Source organism: Arachis duranensis, chromosome 10, assembly GCF_000817695.3.
Source record: "Arachis duranensis cultivar V14167 chromosome 10, aradu.V14167.gnm2.J7QH, whole genome shotgun sequence".
Classification (NCBI taxonomy): Eukaryota; Viridiplantae; Streptophyta; class Magnoliopsida; order Fabales; family Fabaceae; genus Arachis; species Arachis duranensis.
In genome coordinates this window covers 18,352,353-18,365,116 of record NC_029781.3, presented here as the reverse complement: position 1 = coordinate 18,365,116, position 12,764 = coordinate 18,352,353, and the positions used below count along the sequence as shown (strand labels likewise).

The following is a 12,764-nucleotide window of genomic DNA, read 5'->3' as shown; positions in this document are numbered from 1 at the left end:
TTGTTTTCATACCGTTATGATATGCCAGTGATTCTTAAGGACATTATTTGTTCTTCCTGAGAACAGTCTCGTTACGAAGACTCATTTATTGTTGTGAATGTAATGCGCTGCTAATAACACTACAATATTTTTAAGCTATTGCAACATATGCTATAAACAACACTTAAAAAATATTGTTTATAATAGTCAAAAACAACACTTAAAATTTATTGCAAAAAAATAAGACTATTACAAATCTTTATTAATAAGTGTTCTCTTTGATCAATTTAAAGAATATATAAAAAACGTTGCTTTAGTGAATTAAAAAAACAACATTTATAATATTCATATATTACACTTTATAAGAGTTGCCTTTAAAGATATATAATAAACTTGTGGTGGTAAGCGTTGCTTAAATATTTTTCATCATATTTTAATTCCCTCCAAATATTTTAATAGAATTTACTTTCCCTCCTAAACCAAAAACAAGAAAAGGAAACACGAGCAATAATTAATTCATCACCTTCCTTACTAACATGTCAAGTACACTTAGAAACACAACTCAATTCATACCATTTTAGAATCAAAATCCTAACCCCAACCCTAGCTCAATTTCCCCAATTTCACGATATTGACTCGCGTTCTGCGTTCCTCTCTCTCGCCGTTGTGGTGTTCTTCACTGCTCTGCTCGCGTCGTGTTATGCTTGCATCGCATTCTGCTCTGCTCGTGTCATGTGCTTCTTCTCGCATCGTGTTCTGCTCTGCTCCGCCATGTTCGATCTTCAGCTCACGTCATTTTGAAACATTCACTTTGCTCCGCCGTGGTGTCGTTCACATCTTCCTCTCAAATTTCTCAGGTATGACAAAAATTTCTCTCAAATTTTACTTACTAGTGGTTAATTTGGTTGAATTGTTGAAATAACAAAACTACTCCAACCACTTTGAATTTTGATTGATGTGAGATTTACTCTTCTCTTCGCATTCCTTGTCACTGCTTGCAATTTACTCTTCTCTATTCGATTTCCTCGTCATTGCCTGTGTTCCTCATTGCTGGCGTCGCTGTTGGCGTCTCCGTCGTGTTCGTCGCTGCTTGCCTCGCCTCGCCGTTGGGTTCGTCCCTCCTCGCGTCACTATCTGTTCATTGCCTACTGCTTAATTAATTCTGGTCTTGTAAAATCGCTACAATATTTCATTGTTATGATATATTTATCTGTTGCTGCTTTAATCACTGAATGATGGCAATTTTAGGGATTGAAATTTAATTATTGTTGGTGGAATCTCAATTTGGGAATTTAACAGTGGATTCATTGTTATTGTAGATGTTGGAGTTGGTTGGGAATTCCTTCAGTTCAATTGAGTTAGCGCTAAGTTTTTCGCCATGCTTCCAATTACGTTCACTTTTTTTTTTCTACTTCTCTCTTTGCAAATTAGGTTTGCTTTCATAGCTACAATATTTGGGGAATTCTTGGAAGCTTTGTCTTGGCTAGAGCTACCTCAAGTGCTTAAACATTTGATGGTTTTTGTGTACAATAGCTATTTCAATGATTTTATCTTGTAAAGTTGTAAACAATGGTTTGGCTGCTTGATGGATTTTGTGTGCAATAGCTATTTCAATGAAAAACTTGTTTTACTACTTTAACTTATAAAAAATAATTTAACTTCAACCTGAAGGCTGCTCAATGTGATCACTGATCAGTTTGAAATTTACATATATGATGTTGTTTAGTATTTTGTAATCTATATATTATTTGATTAGCTGAGTAGTTGTAGGGTCAAGTCTTGTTCTATTTCCTTTTTTAGCTAAATTGTGTCTCCCATTTAAATATAAAGTATTGGTACAAATCAGAATGTTCCGTGCCTGCATTTGTTTTTTGCTCTTCCTGAGATTGCACATGCATAGATAGATACTCCTTTAATTTAAGCCATTAGTAATTGTAATTATTTAATTTAAAACATTAATTTGTGGGCATGTGATTCATCTACTACTAAATAATATGTATGGACAGATTGGGGCGAGAAGTAAGCCATGTATGTTAATGGAAATTAACCTAAAAATGGTTCATAAAGTTAAGCTACACATTGCACATGTGCCTCCACAACTTTGATGAACTATACACAATACAGACATGCATTGCATAACTTTGTATTTATGTTCATTATATATCATATGTGTGTTTGTGCCTTATTGATTTAGTTTAAGGGGGGAAGTCCATTTGAATTAAGTGTAATTAAAAAACCTAGGTACCTCATCACTGCATTGTAATCTCCCCATTTAGTTAGAGGTTAGTATTTATTTAGATATAAAAGCACATGCATTTTTATGTTTAAATTTTCATATAGAAATCAGTGTTTTTGTCTTCGCTAGTTGCTACTTAGTAATAAATTTCATTGTTTTTCATGGTATCTCCAAGTATTAGTCATTTCAATTAATTGGATATCCTTTTGACATTAGAATTTTACTGCATGCAGATCTATAATTTGGACAGCACAGGCTTTGCAATTCTCTTGCAGTTTCATTTAAGCTCTATGATTTGGACAGCACAGGCTTTATAGAATGCTAAGAGGTAGCTATTCTTTTTATTTGATGCTTTAGGATGTAAGTAACTTATTTTTTTATGGAGAAAGAGATGGATAGATTCAGCAAAGTTCAAGAGAGTTTCTTGCCAAGTTCTTCAACTCTCAGTATACTTGAATTCATGTTAGTGATCAAAACATAAATGTGGAGCCAATTGAATTGTTGTAATTGTGAAAAATGTGATGCTTTAGTGATTTTTTATTTGAATTTTGGCAGATTGTTGATATTAGCAAAACTTTGTCGTTGTTCATAGAGCTTCAAACCTTAGGTGGCAACTTCTGTGATTTGGTTAATGAAGGTTCCAATTTACAGGAATACTAAGGATTTAGAATTGGAAATAATGGGAACTTACAAGGAGTAGGCCTCTTCATAATTTTTTAAATTGATCAGGAATATGCCCCATTACTTAATTGCTGCTAGTGGCTTTACTAAATTATATTATTTAAGTAAAATCACCAAAATTAATTAATTCATTCATTAATATAAGATAATTTTGATGATAATTGTGATAGGTGCTATTGATTGATTCTTTGGACACTTTGGCTCTACTCGGTGACTGTGACCGCTTTGCCGCTTCCGTTGAATGGATTGGTAAAAATATTCGCTTTGATATTGTGAGTGAATGGCTAAGTAGCTGAATTTCAAGTTTCTGTACTCAATTTGGAGTTAAGGATGAATTTAATTACTTTTTGGTCAGTTATAGAACAAAATTGTTTCTTTGTTTGAGACGACAATCAGAGTTCTTGGAGGATTGCTTTCGGCTCATCTTATAGCCAATGATTACGCTACGGTATCTGTTATATACATTATTATATACCTGCATTTTTGTATTTTGATAATAGTCTAGTGATTCTAACATTTGAGCACAGGTGAAAATAAAGTTATCCATTAATCATTATGTTTCAATTGGACATAGTTGAAAAATTGTTGATTCAAATGTGTTGGTTTACAGGGATGCGATGATTGGTGCCATTCCAAGCTATGAGGAGCCGTATATTAAAGTTCCAAGGGTCTTAAGTATGGACTAAAAACTTTGTAAAGGTACTTGATTTGATACGAGGAAACAAGACTATGGTTTTGTACTCTGCATTTCTTGTTTCTTTTTATTGGAAAATGATCTAACTCTTAATCTATATAACATCCATTTTTGTCATCATGAGTTTGTGTCCTGCCATTAGTCTCATTCTTATAAAACAATCATCTATGTCCTTCATTCACAGCTGGTGATCACCAGTTTAGTTCTCAGAAGGCAAGAGTTATAGCAGTTAATGCTAAAACTACCCAAGACACTAAACTGTTTTTTTGGAGCATTTGGTTTTTTTTCGATAAATTGAAGTTTTTGTTTTCAATTTTCTAATCTCCAAAAAGAAAGAAACATTCTAGATATGTCCTATGTGCCAATATATACTACTGATTATGAATATGAATAGTTGATACTACGTCCAATGCATTAATCCATTAATCCATGCCTCGGCTCAGGGAATCTTAATAGGGACCTTAGCAAACCATTTATTGATAAGGGAGTATTTGATCCAGCCCATATATATATATTTTTATATGTTATGTATTATTGTGAATAGTTTAGAATTATTTTTCTATTTAATTATGTTTTTGAGGTACTTAATTATATTTGAAATTTTATTGATTAGTTTAATTTAATTTATTTATACGCATGAGTGTCAATTTGTCATGCTTTTGATTGTTTCTTAATGCTCTTCAAATTTATGTGCAGTTCATTGAAGGTGGAGCAGAGGCTAAAATAAACTCATAGTGAAGTTGACTCGGTGAAATACCTGAATGAATCAATCCCTCTTCAGGTATATAAAAAGGATAATTTTGACATAATAGATGGTGAAAAGTAGATATGTGTGAACTTCTCAGTATGCTAACTATATTTTGAAAATTAAATTTGAATAATGAATACATCTAATATTTAGTACAGAAACAGTCGAACAGCTTGCCTGTGTTTTTCCTTCTCATCTCTGTTGTTCATTTCTGTGTTTTTTAATGTTGATATATGATTGTTGTTTTATTCGTACAAAGTGACACCATGCTTTGGTTAAATAACCAGGATGAAGAACATGAAAACAAAGGAAAAGATGAGAGCTGTGAAGCTGCTGAAAGCGGTGCATCTGAAAGGAAAGATGCAACTGACGAGATAATGGTTAGCTTCTGGTTCTTTTTTCTTCTGCAAAAAAAACTTTGAATATACCGAGTTATTATGAAGTTTAAATTTGTAATATATCTCTTTGTTAGTTAGCTCTATATTTATATAGAAGTTAGTTTAGTTAGTGGCAAGAATAGAAGATTGAGATCTCACTTTACATATAGCAGAATCTTGAAGCTTCTTCTCTGTCTTCTATTCTCTCCTCACACATTAGCTCTGTTTTAATTTAGTAATTTATGTATTTGGTATTTAGTGATTTCGTGTCTTGCATGAATAAAATCTGAGGCAAGCTATTTATTACTTTTATATCTATGTATTTAATATCATAAAGAAATTTCTATTATTATAATTTTTTAGTTTTAATGATAAGTTATTTATTTTTTTGTTGTGTATTATTTGCAGATTTAGCATATGGGACAAGTTAAGCATGGATATAAAATATGCAAGTAGATTGACATTTTTTTTACAAATATTAATTATTATTTTGTTATAACAATTATTGTTAGATAAGAATTTTATTATTTTGTTGAGAATTCTTGATGAACATGTATTTAAAATACTAATTGAACCTTTTAATATCTATTTTAATTTTTACTTTATTATTAGTTATTTTGTCTCTTTTATAAATTTTTTCTGTTGTGCACAAATTTATTTATTAATTAAAATAATTACATATGTATGAACAAAAAATTTTATTGTAAATTTTAATTTTTGTATTTTTATTACAAAAGTAACTTTTATTTTTATAAAAAAGGCAACCCTTTTATTAGTTGCATATTTTGAATATTAGACAACACTTGTATGGTTGCATATCCAAAAAAAAAGACAATACTTGTATAGGTTGCATATCTTAAAGAAAAGACAATACTTTAAAGGGTTGCATATTCAAAACTAATAGGCAACATTTTAAAGTATTGCAAATTCAAACTTATAAGCAACATATAAAAGGGTTGAATTTTATTGCAAATAGGCAATATTTTTTAGTAGTGGTCAAAATATGAGAAAAGACAACATTGTAAAAGTGTTGTCTCAAAGACACCTTTGAAGTGTTGTTGTTTTTTAACCAAAGGCAACACTTATCAAATGTTGCTTTTGTTGCTCTCAAAAGCAACGCTTTTGAAACCAAAAAATGTTGCTTTGATCTAAGGCAAAGGCTGTATATGCAACGCCGCCCAAAAACGTTGCCTTATGTCCAAAAGTGTTGCCATAGAGCAAAAGCAACTTTTTATCAGCCTTTAGGCAACACGTTTTAAATATTGTCTTAACCTAAAAATGTTGTAGTGTAACCACTCTTCTTCCTCCTCTGTGAATAGCCTTCTCTTGATTCTTAGATCTATTTTATTGAACAATCTGAATTTACAGCCTTTTTCTATTAAAAAAATATTAATCTCACTAAGATTAAGGAAGCACTTAAAACTCCTAATTACAATTTACAATAGATTAATTAATCAGATCTTGCATGCTCCATCCTACTAGCTATTTCAATTTAATATACTAATGCTCTTTTATTGATAAGAAGATAGAAATTAGATTTGTGATTATAAGATGCTCTCATATATATATATATATATATATACTTGATCCTCGTTGAAGTTTTTCAACAATAATGAAATTACAGTTCTAAACGCCGCAAGTACAAATATTGGTGTCTTTGCAAGATTTTTTTACTATTATTGGAAGAATTTTCTATAAATGTTACCACTATATTGTCTTTGAATATAAAAATTGATGAAGAGATGGTTCAATTTTTATTTTTAACACTGTCCGATCAATAAATTTAGCTTTCCATGGTGTAAAAAGTGTTGGAAGTTGAGGGCTGAGGTGGTGTTAATAATAGTTTAGGAATTTTGGATAAATTTTTAAAATTTGATAGTTTTGTCTATTAAAATCTAATTTTTCTTTTATGTATAAGATCAGTTACAATTTTTTGTGAGTATAGATAGATAGTAGTAAATCCTATTTATAATTTTATCTAATTTTTTATAGGTTCTTATGATATAAAATTTTGTAATTATGTTGGTAAGATTTTAAGATGTTTGTGATCAAGTCCTCGTAGAAGTTGTTATACTCAATTTAGTATTTATATTTTGTATTCATTTTATACTTTAGCTCTTATACTGAAAGACATTTTATTTCAATTATTTTCTTGTAATTTTATTAAAATGAGTATAAACTGAATGAAATTATTGAAAAGAATTTTATTACAAATACTCAATTTTCTTGTAATGCTAGACTTTGGTTGATAAACAAAACCCGTTGTTATTATTAGTCTTTCTTTTTTTTCTTTTAACATATATTATATTTGTGGGCTTAAAATAATGAATAACACTAAATGATGTACTGTATTTTTGTATTATTCTTGTATTATTGTTGGTACATAAGTTATTTCATGATAATCTCTCTGGCAATTTTTCGCCAATTTGCTCTGGCTTTTATTATGAAACATTTAGGTTTTATAAATTTATTGTTTAAAAATCCATTTTTAACAATAGGTTTGAGATAAAAAAAAAAAAAATGGAGACTAAAGTTGACAGATAACAGGGGTATCTGATTATCATTAAATGTTATCCTTCTATAGTTAAATTAGTTATGTTGAATGGAAATAGAAGATCAAATGATAAAGAATGAACATTCAAGATGATAATATTTATTGTGTAATGGAATTTATTATCAAAATGATGGTGGAATTTCGTGTTAGGTAAGTTAGACGTGATGTGAACCGCAAGAAATTGTAGAACATTTGGTCATGATAATAGATCACTAGTCATGGACAAAAAGAAACCTAAAAAATTTTTTGTATGAGATGATCAGAAGATAATTAAGTGTAAATGTACTTATTTTGGACATGATGAGCATTATAAGATACAATAATATCATTTAATTTATAGAAAGAATTATAAGGTACAGATATAAATATATATAGATTTACAGAGATACTATTTTGTTCACAAGCTAAACAACGTATTGTAACGATAACGTAAAAAAGAGAAAATAAAATTTATAATTGATGTGTATTATGGATAGTTGTTTTTGTTAAGGAAAAAAGAAAACGAAACTATAAGAACTCACTCTCATGTTGAGGATGAGTCTGTGAAAGGGAAGAATGAGACAGTGTCTCATATTAGATGCACTATTTATATTTTACGTTATTTTTTTATGTTAAAATTATTGTTGGTATTGTATCTAAAATATGAAATTTTTTATTAAAATATAGTTTATTGTATTTTTTTCCTTTACAAAGTCAGTTATTATTTATTACAATGAAAAAATGAATCAAATACTTTGTATTTTTAGAACAAAATAACTGCATACATAAATTAAATATATTTTTAAAAAAATAATTAAGATATTGTTTAAATTTATTTGAACAACTTAAAAGGAATAATTGACGAAAATAATATTACTTTAATATTAACTGAATTTATTTTATCTTAACTAGCAGATGAATATGCAATATTAATACTCCAAATTATTATGTAATAAGTTTGCTTCAAACAAATTAGTAGTTAATAAATAAATAATATTGACATAATAGTTCATGATATTTTATAATAAAATTAGATAAATTAATTTTAAATAATTAAAGAAGATAAATTAATTTTTTTTGTCTTTTCAAATTTTAGATAATTTAATTATTTTATCATATTATTTAAAAAAAATATGAAATTTGTCGCATTTCAAAAAGTGTTACAATACGATTTATCTTTTTATTTTATTATATATATATACACAATCATTAAGGACTAATTTATCATTTTTAAAAACTAATTAGTCTAAAATAAATATTAAATAATAATTTAAAATATTATTTTTTATTTTTTTAAATAATTAAAATACATATTTAGACTCAAGAATATTTCGATTAAAAAAAGCTTACTAAGAGATAAATAACTTTTAAATTAAATTATTTTTTATTCGATCAAATAACAAGTCTTAATTATATGATCTTATTTATATATATCAGACCGATTTAGATATGGATTATCATAATCTATATTTAATTTAAAAAGTATCCAATCCAATTTAAAAAGCACATCAGATAGATTCCACTATTTCAATTATCACTATTAAAGTAATAACGGCCTTAAACATAAGGTAATTTTTTACTTTATAAAAAAATATCACTCATAATTATCTAAAGTTACTTTCACAAAAAAAATCTAAGTTTAATCTACAACTCTATAAATACTCTAATATTCAAGTATTTTTTTCAAACAAAATTCACTTTAATATATTAAAATTCTTACTGACTTAAGTCTTACTTTTTATTTTACTTTCATTTTCTTCTTCTTTATTATCACTTTGGTTATATTCTTTAATTTCAAAGTTTTAGAAAGTTAAATTTCTTTATTTTTATTTCAATTATTACAACTTCTTTTATTATTCATTCTTTCTCTATTTTACTTCTTTTCTTTTATTTGTGAATCCAAATGTTTGATAATTGATCACCTTAATCAAAAAATTAAAAACTCAATCAAACAATTAGATAGCTGAGTATATATACAATGCACTCTCTTATATTAGTTGTGTTATTTTTAAAGAACAAAGGTCTATTATATAAGTTTAATAATTTGAAATAGAAATAAATAAAAACAGAGCAACGATAAATTACATTTTTTGGGATATGAGCATATGTTTTCCCATATGTAAAACATGAATTTTATAGTATTATGATATAAATTTACTTAAACAAATTTAAAAAATAAAGAAATTAAAATTTATATTTATACTTATATGCCTTTCTTAAACGATTGTTATGTATTTTATTATAACAAAAATGTTATATCTACACTAAATTTAACTATAAAAATCAGGTATTATATATTATTTATATTTAAATAATATATGTGTTATTTAACTAATTTTTAATGTGTATTTTATATTTTAATATATAATATTATGCTAGTAGATTTTAATGATTAATTTTAGTGTATATCTGATAAAAATGTTATTATAGTGACAAAAGCATCAAAGTACTGAAAAATAAAAAAAATTTATAATACTATTTAGATCGATTTACAAGATAAAATTAATATAATTGTTATGATTTAAATTGTATCGATTTGATGTTGTTTTCCAATATAATATAATTGATTAATACGATTGTAGTTTACATTGTATGGATTAAATTTATTTTAATTTTTAATCTAATCTAATTTAAATTATTATAATTTGATTGAAGAAATATAACCATTTGAAAGATTTTTAAATTACAAAATAAAAAATTTAAAATTGAATAAGATATAATTTTAATTACAAAAGATCTTAAAATTTAAAATTTGAATTCATTTATAACCCATTAAAATTTGAAGTTATTGAGTGAAAATATAAATAATTAAAAAATAAATAAATATAAAAATTATTTATCTATTTATTTTCACTTGTATGCACACAAGTTTTTCGTCAACCAACTAAGAGTATGTCACAAATTTTAACTCATTCTAATCTCAAGGGTTTAATTTAATTTAATATACTAACTGCTAAATATTTGAATTATAGCTTTTTTTTTAAGAGGAGTGCTACATATATAACAAGTTATTTTGTCTTACAAATTTTATAAATTGGGCCAAATCCAACACGCGAGTCACTGAACTATCTTCGTGTGTTTTATCTTTGTTTTTTTTTCGAGTTTTTTTGTCAAATTTGTTCAATCTCCTTCGTGCGTTTTCTCTTTGTCTTCGATCTCCTTCTGTTTTTTTCGATTTTCATGATTTCTGAAATCAAGTTTTGAAATTGTTTTGAAGATGATGAAACTTCAGAAATACACCCGAACGATTATAAAAATACACCCAAACAATTACAGAAATACATCCAAAGAATTACAGAAATACACCCAAACAATTACAGAAATAAACCAAACGATTACAGAAATACACCAAAAGGATTACAAAAATATACCCAAAGAATTTAAAAAATACACCCAAAAGAATTAAGAAATACACCCAATATAGGAGGGAGACAATATATTTCTTCTTGAAATCTTTTAATGTTTTGCTGGTTAAGGATGAGGTCCATGGTAAAGACAATCTAGAAAAAAAATCTAGAAGAACAGTAAAACAGTATCTTGAATAATGTTTTTTCGTTTTTTCTGGTGATTTTGATGAAAGAGAAAGAGAAAACGAAAATAGGAGAAGAAATTTCAATAAAAAAAAAGAGGAAGGAGTGGTGTTGATGACGACAATAAAACGAGAGAAAAATTAGAAAAAAGAAGAAGAAGAGACACGGAGAAAGAAGAAGAAAAAAAACGTGAAAACGATGTGTGTGTAAATGATTTGTATGACTTATATGGAAAAATGTTTGTACGTGGAGAATAATTTTTTTTTTAAAACTGTGGTCAATGTTCAAAAAAAAAAGGTCACGTGTCCTTAGTTATAACTACAAAAAAAAATCTAAAAAGGTTTGTATAACATTTATACAAAGAAGATCTATATACTAGAATGATCTTTAATTTATATAGCCAATCTCATTCAAAAGACAAGGATAATACGGAAAACCTCGTCCGTAATGATACACTTTTAGAACTACGTTTTATTAAACAATCGTAACATGTAAGACCTTGTCTTTCCTTAATGGGAAACATAATTAGTTATTTGCGCATTGAAAATTGACACGAGACAAACACACATTGCAATAGCAATTATTCTCATTGTTTTAGTGTACATCTAGTTTTACAAACTCTATTAAAGACTAAAGAGTAATATATAGGTAGCTGCACCAGTAGGAGCTGACATAAATACAGAATTTTCGATCCACTACTAAGCTCCATCATCTTCCGGGTTGTTCACCCGTTCACATTCATCAATCCATTCACTATATCTGCATTGTTCAAATGAAGCTTCTTGAGTCAATCAAGTGGTTGTGTTTGTAAGACAAAGCGAAGAAATTTGCTATAGAAATATTTAACTTACATGTCTATTGGTTCAGATAAAGCTGCAAAAGACAACAACCATTCTAGGATCGTCAGCAGATTTAAAAAACAAACTTGAATATGAGTTCAGATGATCGGTTAAAACTTTGATGTTTTCAGAAACAAACCTGTGACAGTAGTGCTAAAGCTCTCTTGGCAAAATTCTGCAAGAAGCTTCCCCTATCAAGTTCTTCATATCACTGTTCAAAAGAATCCCAACAATTAATCCTCCAAGGAAATACGAAGCATGGAATCCTCTACAAACGCTAAACGAAATCGCTTACATTCGACATTAGACACTGCTGAAAGGGTAGCTGAAGACAGTGTCAAGCTTATTCATTCACTTCTTTGGAGGTGGCTTTGCTGATGATTTCCTCTTTCCCATTGTTCAAATCCTGATTTTTACACAAAATTAAAGCTAGAAACTTCAATCAATCTTTTTTTAAAAACTTGATTTTTTTTACAACATTATTCAAACTATCTAACCACCAAAATTCAAGATCTTTTTTAATTCCCGTCCAGAAAACACATTATTAAACCTAAAAGGTTGAAAATTGAAACTTGTTCATTCAATGAACCCTAGAATGCACATATTGAATCAATGATCCGAATCTATAAGTACAAGCAATGGAAAGGCGAATAGGAAAGCAAGATGAAAGGAAAACCTAAGCGAAAAGGGAATAGATAACATACAGAAGTGGAAGACGAAACAAGTTCTCGTAGGCAATGAGAGAAAGAGAGCGTGAATAGTAGCTAACAAGTGCATATCAGTCAATCACTATTGGACCACAAGTTCCCTCTCATGGAAGTTTATATTGGACTTTAAAATAAGTGAATCTGATTTGTAAGAGAATGGTTCTTTAATATCGTCTTTCACATGGAGAAGTGAATCTTATTTACATGAAATTAATTTATTTTTCAACAGATTAATGGACCAAGGCAACCAGATAAGTACACCAAGTACTTGCCACCCTTGAAATGTATTTTTATTTTTATTATTAAAAATTTGTTAAACACACTAAAAAATGATTTTTTAAAAAAAAAATTATCGATTTACTGACGCTAGTATTAAGTTTTCAATAAGTTGCTTGTAGCCTACTCGAGATAGTTGGCACACCTTATTCTTTTTGAATTGT

At 27.8% G+C, this 12,764-nt stretch overlaps 1 long non-coding RNA gene and 1 pseudogene across 1 annotated transcript; one reads left to right on the top strand and one right to left on the bottom strand.

Moving 5' to 3' along the window:
- The first annotated feature begins 499 nt into the window (after positions 1 to 499).
- LOC107469396 (uncharacterized) lies at positions 500 to 4,714 on the top strand. The gene is made up of 7 exons (XR_008004427.1): positions 500 to 836; positions 2,449 to 2,543; positions 3,067 to 3,168; positions 3,293 to 3,344; positions 3,507 to 3,595; positions 4,287 to 4,371; positions 4,626 to 4,714. It is a non-coding gene; the product is annotated as an uncharacterized LOC107469396 (long non-coding RNA).
- Positions 4,715 to 11,382: 6,668 nt separating this feature from the next.
- On the bottom strand, positions 11,383 to 12,013 carry LOC107469394 (transcription elongation factor 1 homolog; annotated as a pseudogene).
- Positions 12,014 to 12,764: the final 751 nt, after the last annotated feature.